Here is a 7,284-nt window from a genome sequence, read left to right as displayed (position 1 = left end):
GTTGTGGAGCACGGGCTTTAGGCATGTGGGCTTCAGTAGTTGTGGCACACAGGCTCAGTAGCTGTGGCTTGCGGGCTGTAGAGTGAAGGCTCAGTGGTTGTGGCTCACGGGGTTAGTTGCTCCGCGGCATGTGGGATCTTCCCGGACCAGGGCTCAAACCAGTGTCCTGTGCATTGGCAAGCGGATTCTTAACCACTGTGCCACCAGGGAAGTCCAACATTGATTGAATTCTTAATAAACCTCAACACCATCAGAACTTGACTCTGTGCCCCCAAAGTCAAATGCCAAGAACTTTAGTGTAATTTGTTAATTTGGTTTCTTTCTTTCTTTCTGACACCATCAATTCCTCATCTGGACTTCTTAAGGAGCATGAGGAATGGGACTCATTTTTGTGGAAAAGATTTTGGAGTTCTCCAAGGTCCAAAGTTCTGGGTTTGGCTATGTAATAAACTCCTGAGAATGTCTGTGAATAAGACATTTATAGTAATTTATGAGAGGTACAAAGATAGATGCTGTGTTTCCCAGTAGAATACTTCTGCTTGTGTGGGCAGAAAGATCTTGAAATAATTCAACCATCTATCAGCCAAGCACCCAGAGGATTATATGTAAAGTCATGTTGTGTGGGTACTGGGAGCTTCGAAAGCCACATACATGGAATGCAGATACACAGACACACACACACATACAGTCACACACACACACACACACACACACACACACACACACAGCAATAGCACCCTTAGAATCTATGCCACCTTCTGTGTTTAGTACCGTAAATACTCCTGGTTAAAACCAAGTAAGAAAATTTAAAATATATAGATGTCGTTAACACCCAAACTTTAACTGGGCCATGAGAACTTTTCTCTCTTATGCTACTGAGGCAGTACAGTATAGTGGTTAGAAGTATGAATTCTAGAGGCAGACTGCCTGGGTTGAAATCACAATCTCACCATTTATTAGCTATGTTTTTAGACATATTGTTTAACTACTTTGTGCCTGGTTTGCTCTTCAGTATAACTGGAATAATACCTATCTCATAGGATTGCTGTGAGGATTTGAATAAATAATTTATGCTGAGCTCCTATGCATAAAACCCATTTAGAACAGAGTAAAACAGAAATAATTGTGTTCTTTCGTATAACGTATGAATGGAGTGGGACAGTTGGAGGCCCACTGCCCTAAAATAATTTCTCCATATATCTTGTCATGGTACTGTTGCCACAATACTCCTACAACATTATTCATTTCTTTGTTTGAGTCACTAAATACAAAGATTTTTTTGAGGCAGGTCGGTGGAGTGATTTATAAACCAGCTTATTAGACTGAAAGGCAGTTTGAAGACCTGGGTTAGGGGCCTGGGTCTAATCTCTGGGCTCCTGTTAATAAGGTTTATAACTGTGGAGAAATCAGTTGGGAGTCCCTGAACCTCATTCTAACCTGTACACTGAGGAGGCTGAACTGTATGATCACTGAGGTCCTTTCTAGCTCTAATGTCTGAAGAGACAGGGTGCTCCTTAGATGAAGAGATTGTTTTCCTATGGAAGCTTAATAATAGGTAGATATTCATCGAGCACTGTTTCTGTAGCTGCCACTTTTCTGAGCCTTTTGACCTGTTTAAGCCTTGCAGCGATCCTATGAAGAAGGCTTTGTCATTATTCCCATGTTATAGATATGGAAACTGAAACAGAGAGAGGCTAAATGATTTGCCCAAGGTCACATGGCTATTAAGTGGCAGAACTGGGATTCATATCCAGATAATGGAGAGTACACATGCTAGGCATTTTATTCAGCAGCAGGCAGTGCTAGGCAAATATAATTAAAGAAGAGGGTCTGGGGCTCCCCTGGTGGCGCAGTGGTTGAGAGTCCGCCTGCCGATGCAGGGGACACGGGTTTGTGCCCCGGTCCGGGAGGATCCCACATGCCGCGGAGCGGCTGGGCCCGTGAGCCATGGCAACTGAGCCTGCGCATCCGGAGCCTGTGCTCCGCGGCGGGAGAGGCCACAGCAGTGAGAGGCCCGCGTACCGCAAAAAAAAAAAAAAAAAAAGAAGAGGGTCTGTGTGACAATACCTGGAGCTTCATATAGATCCTCAGTAAACATTTATCATTCTTGCTGTTGACTATGCTGATACAGATCTGGTGGGGATGGAGGAAATGCTTGAGGCACTAAACCAGAGGTGATATTGCCTGGACCAGACTGGGGTCAGGGAAGAGTTTGAATTCTAAGACCTTGACCTCATCAATTTGGGCCCCAATATAGTTACTAACCTGATCCCACGATGAATAATGAGTATTTAGAGTACACATACCAAGCATTAATGGGGTAATTGAGTGGATCATTTTTATTTATTTATTTATTTATTTTGCGGTACGTGGGCCTCTCACTGTTGTGGCCTCTCCCGTTGCGGAGCACAGGCTCCGGACGAACAGGCTCAGCAGCCATGGCTCATGGGCCCAGTCACTCCGCGGTATGTGGGATCTTCCCGGACGGGGGCACGAACTTGTGTCCCCCGCATCGGCAGGCAGACTCTCAACCACTGCGCCACCAGGGAAGCCCGAGTGGATCATTTTTGTTGGTTCCCTTTTATAAGTTGGTAAAACCAGAGAAACAAGACATGATGTATGTGGGCATCTGGTGTTTTCACTCGCAGCTTTTAGAAACTGCAACCCAATCTACTAAAAGTTTCCAGGCTGACTCAGTGCAAAGGTGACTGTTGTGGAAAATTTGAATGAGATTGGTTCAGCGACTCGGGTGTTATGCAAGTGAAGGGATGAAGGCAGTTGAAAGAACTTTTGCTCTGGACACATTCTAAGTGACTTTAACCAGGGGGAATTCTTGAGCATGGGTTAAGGGTGAAACATGTGAGACTAACATAATTGTCCCATCAAGCGCCAGCACACACAAATGAACATAGTCTCTTGTTCTGTACAGTGTGAGACTTCTGTGTTTCCTTTCTCTTCATGTGCACAGATGCCTTTCCACCCAAATGCCTTTACCATTTGTCAGATACTTCCTAAGTGTTTTACATGTTACCTCCTTTAGTCTCATGGAAGTCATATGCCGTAGGTATAATTGTTATAGTTTACTGATAAGGCAGCCGAGGCTCAGAAAGGTTAAGATCTTACCTAAGGTAAGGAAATGGTTCAGCCAAGATTTGAACTCAGGGGGCACCTGGCTCTAGAGTCTAGGCTTTTAACCACAGTGCTATACTGTCTCTATAAAATCTGCAAGGTTATTGAGTTTAAACTCTGTTAATTGCAAAGCATTTATACTCTATTTCTATTAAACATCTGAACTGTGTGTGGGTTATAGATCTGTCTATAAGGGGGGTGTCAGTAGACAAGATAATCCAAAAGCTGTCCTAGGTTGAACTCACCTGTTACGGCTGCCACAACCCTGGCTGAGGAAGGTCCAGGAAACTACAAATGATGGAAAGGTAACCTGAGAATGCTCAGTTCCCGGGAGCCCCTGGGCACCTGCCAATCCGTGGCTCAGCTGGTTCTGGCGGTGGTGCTGGCTATCCTCAGAGTCTTTTCAGTGAGTTGATACTTTGGCAGCTTTGTTTCCCCTGTGATTCCCTTACAGTGTTCTGCCAGGGAATCGCCCACATTTTGTTGTGTGATGCAGTTCCTTAATTCAGTCTGGTTGACTGGACTTTGTTCCACTAATCAGTGTTGTCATATGTGTTATTCTGTGCATCTCTTCAGGCTAGTGTCAGGGCTGCCCTATGGGTTGGGACCATGGTTCTGGTGCCAGCTGTAACATGATCAACAGTTGCAAAGACAGCCAATGGCAAGACAACAACACAGTCTGCCATGTAGCTGAATTCATGGCAACACATGTGAATTCACATGAATGTCTGTTGTGTGTGGTGATGGCTATACTTGTAGTGCCATCCAAGTGCCAGTCACTGTTTTGTCCTCACCATGACCCTGTGTGGTAGGTGCAGTTATTAAACTCATTTTACAATTGTAGAAGCAAAGGCACAGAGAGGGTATGTAACTTGGCCCCGGTCACTCAGTAAACAAATGGAGGAATTAGCATTTAAAGCTAAGCAGTTGAGGCCCAGCATCTGTGCTCTTGACACCAGGCTATCCCAGCTGCCCTCTGCTAGGCTTCATAGGGGATGAAGTGACAAATAACACAGGACCTTCCCTCAAAGATTGTCTCATTGGCCTCATTCATTTAGGTTTTTGGTAGTCTTTGGGTTTACATTAAGTTGATGGACTTCTGGAAGAAATATAAAGTGTCATTTATAAGTAATGCTTCAAGGTTTCGTCTCAGGCAAATTTTCCAGAGGGTTTCCCAAAAATACAGAAGGCAATGCTGAGCCATTAGGGCATAAGATCATTTAGTCCCACTTTATTATCTGTGGTTGATAGTAATGGCCATTGTATATTGAGCACATCCTGTGACCTGGGCACTTCCTAAACACTTTATGTGTGTTTTCTCACCTTATGCTCGCAACTGCTTTCTGGGAGTGGATTATGATTATTCCCATCTTATGGAAGATGAAATTGAGGTTCAGGGGTGTTATATAAATTGCTTGCAGTCACACAGCTAGTAAATGGTAGGGCTTGGTCTAGGAACCCAGGCAGTCTGGCTCCAGAGTCCATGCTTTTAATTAACCACCACTTTAGGGTGGAAAGATCACTGGGGTTAGGACAGTCGTGCCAGCTCTGCCAAAATGTCAACATGTGTAATGCTGGCCATTTCTCCGGTTCTCATTCATTCATTCAGCAACTGTTTATAGCACACCTACTGTGTGCCAGGCATGGTTAGTGCTGGACAAATCCTTGTGAATAAGACAGACTTGGTCCATGCTTTTGTAGAGTTTACAGTTGAATTATCAGTTTCCTCATCTGTAAATGACAAGAATTAAAATATATTAACAACATTTCTCATCCTTTTGAAAACCCATGCCTCTTTTTATAAATATAAAATATTACGCCTTCCCTAATGGTTTTTGAGATTTCCAAGTAAGTGAATTACCATGACTAAAAATAAATTAAAGCAATTATAATATTGAGTAATTTTTGTTTTGAATAACACAGGCCCTCATCCCTACCCCTAGGGAGATTCTTATATGCTGACCCCCCCGCCAACCCTTGGCATTCTTTCGGTGAAGAATCATTGGGATGGTATTCTAACTCTAACAACAAAGGATCTACAGTTAAATTTTCAGTTGCTTTGAAATGTTGGCATTGTGTCTAATTTGTGTTCATTCTTTCGCCAAGTTTACGCTCTTGGGTTTGTGTGGCACATAAAACTTTACTCATTTCTTTTACTGAAAACCCCTTTCCCCAACCAGGGCATTGTCGTGAGTCATGAGCTCTCTCACCATCTGTCGTTTCATCATCTTGTTTATGGAGGGAACACCAAGGAACACGCCCATGTGTCTGACACACAGGCCCACAGTCTCCTGCTCTTTCAGTGGCCCTGTTAGATGAAGCTTTCGGCTCTAGGAAATGTCTGGGCTGTTTGTACTTTGAAATTTGCATGGGAACGATGCTTCACAGACCTCTTAGGAACACCAAGTGGCATATAGGTGTCTCTTGAGAAATGGGCTCTGGAAGGATGGGCTTCTCTAACATACTGCCTTGCACTTGCTTATGCGTTACCCGTGCTGCCCTCTGATTGCTTCGGGGACTCACATATAAACTCTCAGGTATGGTGTCAGCATGCATAGTAAATGAGTACGACAGACAGGCTGGTTGTGCTGAAGAAGCAGAGAGCAGGATTCTTCCAAAATTTTTTTTTAAGATTTTTTTTATGTGGACTATTTTTAAAGTCTTTATTGAATTTGTTACAATATTGCTTCTGTTTTATTGTTTTTTTGGCCGTGAGGCATATGGGATCTTAGCTCCCCTGCCAGGGATTGAACCTGCACCCTCTGAATTGGAAGGTGAAGTCTTAACTGCGGGACCGCCAGCGAAGTCCCTTTTTTTTTTTTTAGTTTTGACCAGAACATGAAATCTATCCCCTGAACAAATTTTAAGTGTGTAGGACATTGTTAATGACTGTAGGTACCATGTTGGACAGCAGATCTCCAGAGTATAACCCTCTTACTTAACTGAAACTTTATGCCTTCTTGATTAATAACTCCCCATTTCCCTTTCCCCCCTCCTCCAGCCCCTGGCAACCACCATTCCCGTTTTTTATTTTATGATTTTGACTATTTTATATTCTTTGTGTAAATGGAATCATGTAATACTTGTCTTTCTGTGTTTGGCTTATTTCACTTAGCATAATGTCCAATTATAATGCGAATTTATTTACTTGGGGTTCTATAAGGAGTGATAGGTGTTGTGAAAAAATGCAATTTAATTCAATAAATATTGGTGCAGGCACTATGTTCAGTGACAAGCGTATAGAGATGAATAATACCAGTGTCTAGTGGTGTGCTGGCAAACGATTAACAACGGGCTCTGTGTGGGAGGGAGGAGCCCTAATGTGGAGCATTTGCTGATTTCCACACTGTAAAAATACTCTGGTTGATTTAAAATACCATGGTTGATTTCAAGCTACTGACATAATGTCAACTGGCTTGCAGAATTCTTGAAAATTTAATAGTTAGCTCTCGTGAGCCTGCACAAGCTGGTCCTGTACTCTGTTGCCAATGACTGCTTTCAAGAAGTTGTCAGTTTAGACTGGAACATAGATAAATTGCAATGCATATGATAAGGGCAGGGATGGAAGTACGTACAAGGTAGAAAGGTATTGTGGGAGACAGTGATTAAATTCTGTGATGGGCACGTCCCCTGAGCTGCAGGGGCAGGAAAGACTGTGTAAGGAAGGCAGATGGGTAGGTGGAGACGGGACCTTAAAACATCGCCATTGTCTTCAGGTCAAAAGGAAACACCTTGGCCAATTTTAAGGCCCCTCTCAGTCTAGCGTCACCTTTCCTGGCTAACCTTTTCTTCTGGTCTCGGGAACACATCCCTGCCTTAGCTCACACTATATCCCTCCTTTGCAAAACACTTTCCCTTCGTCTCCATTTCCCTGCTTTCCGCACCCTCCTTTATGAACTCTTTCAAGTCTCGGAAAGTGTGAACCATAAAGGAAAAGATTGATAAAGCAGATTACATCAGAGTTAAGAATTTATGTTCATCAAACGTCAGTGTTAAGAAAGTGAAAGGCAGGGTTTCCCTGGTGGCGCAGTGGTTGAGAGTCCGCCTGCTGAAGCAGGGGACACGGGTTCATGCCCCGGTCAGGGAGGATCCCACGTGCCACGGAGCGGCTGGGCCCGTGAGCCATGGCCGCTGAGCCTGCGCCTCCGGAGCCTG

Source organism: Lipotes vexillifer, unplaced genomic scaffold (assembly GCF_000442215.2).
Source record: "Lipotes vexillifer unplaced genomic scaffold, Lipotes_vexillifer_v1.1 scaffold1048, whole genome shotgun sequence".
Classification (NCBI taxonomy): Eukaryota; Metazoa; Chordata; class Mammalia; order Artiodactyla; family Lipotidae; genus Lipotes; species Lipotes vexillifer.
The sequence above is the reverse complement of the archived record's forward strand: the minus strand, read 5'-3'. Positions refer to the sequence as shown.